The following is a 1,708-nucleotide window of genomic DNA, read 5'->3' as shown; positions in this document are numbered from 1 at the left end:
GAAACTACTACACACAGTTCCAAAGAAGGGAAGCATCAACCATCCATCCTAACAGATAGGGTACCTAAGGACCACAATAATGGCCCACAAGGCAAGATATCCATAAAGGTGCAATAATGGCCCCCCTAACGTGATGGTAACCGAGATCTGTTTAGTTGGACTTAAGGCCTGCTCACCAGGAAAGAAATCATGCTTGGTATTGGAAACCTCGCCAATTACCTAGGGTTAGTGTGCTCATAAATCGCAGAGGAAAATCTCCTACTGCCACTTTACTAGACCAACACAATTCCTCACTACATTCTAAAAGTTGTCCTTATGCCCGCAGATTAACAAAAAAGAAAGAAAACTTACCATTCAAATAAAGCCCTCCATCCTGCAATTGTAACAGTGTCATTTTCTGAGAGCTTCATTTTGGCTTCAGGAAGACAAATCTTACTAATATACTGTGTAAAACAGATTCTTTAGCCAGCTGCACGAGAACAATATCATCACAAACATTACGATTACTATAATTTTCATGAAAAGTTATGTTCCTGACTTTTTGTGTCAGAATATTGGTCCCAAAGTTGGCAGCTCAATCTTTGGTGTTATTTCTCCTAGAGGACACATTTAAATACATCCAGTCTGTTGAGGGATAAAGATTTCTAGCCTTTAAGGCTTGAAAATAACATTATAAATAACTTAAATTCTTATTTCTTAAAATGTGTCTGACCCAGAGATACTACAAATATTGAAGAAGATAAAACAGCACCACTTCTGTCCATTCTGTGCAGCGCCTACAAAGAGGGTCTCTGGAGCTCGGCGAGCTGCTTCAGCCCCATGCAGATTGTAAAGGATGGCTTCAGCTTGGCCATGTCCTCTGGTTTCTGCGCGCCTTGGCAGGCTCTGGGCACTTGTAGGTATTAAATACTGCAGCTGTCTCACAGCTGCTCTCCTACTAAGTTTACCTAGTCAACACATCTTTTGTTGCTGGTAGTGGTTTTTGAGAGTTTTCTGTCTGTTTTGAGATAGGGTTTCCTGTGTAGTTTTGGCTGTCCTGGAACCCTCTTTGTAGACCAGGCTGGCCTCAAACTCATAGAAATCCTCCTGTCTCTGCCTCACTAGTGCTGGGATTAAAGATGTGAGACACTATATCAAGCTTTTTCTGATTATTTTTATTTGTTGTTGTTATTTATATTTCTGTTATTAACATTGCATCTGCATGTCTTTTTATAGGAAGCCTTAAAGGTTTTTGCCTTTAAGACTCCCTTTCAGGGTTCAATTAAAGATGTCATGGATAGCTAAAGGGGGGCTAGAAATCTGAGGGTAAAGATCTGAGGGGTAAAAATATCTTCTCACAACAGGAATAGCCAGTCCATGTCTCTTTATTATTCTCTATTCAATCCATCATCTCTCATTGTTCCACCCATTACTAGTTCTCCTTGTTCTACATTGTTCTTAGTTCCTCATTGTTCCTTAATTCCACATCGTTCCTCCTTGTCCTCCGCATTGTAAATGCTCGAAGTCATGTCTACCCTTAGAACCAGTAATTCCCCAGCCCTAACAGGTTCCAGGACTGGAATTCTTTTACCCATAGAAAATCAGATAAAGGTTTTCACGTACACACAGATCCTTGAGAGTGGCTAGTACACATCTGCTGAACTCCTTAATAGAGAAAGTTAGTTAAGAAAGGAATTAAAATGTCAATCTGTAGAAGAATGAAAATAGA

This window comes from Microtus ochrogaster, linkage group LG1 (assembly GCF_000317375.1).
Source record: "Microtus ochrogaster isolate Prairie Vole_2 linkage group LG1, MicOch1.0, whole genome shotgun sequence".
Taxonomy (NCBI): Eukaryota; Metazoa; Chordata; class Mammalia; order Rodentia; family Cricetidae; genus Microtus; species Microtus ochrogaster.
This window is presented reverse-complemented; position numbering follows the sequence as displayed.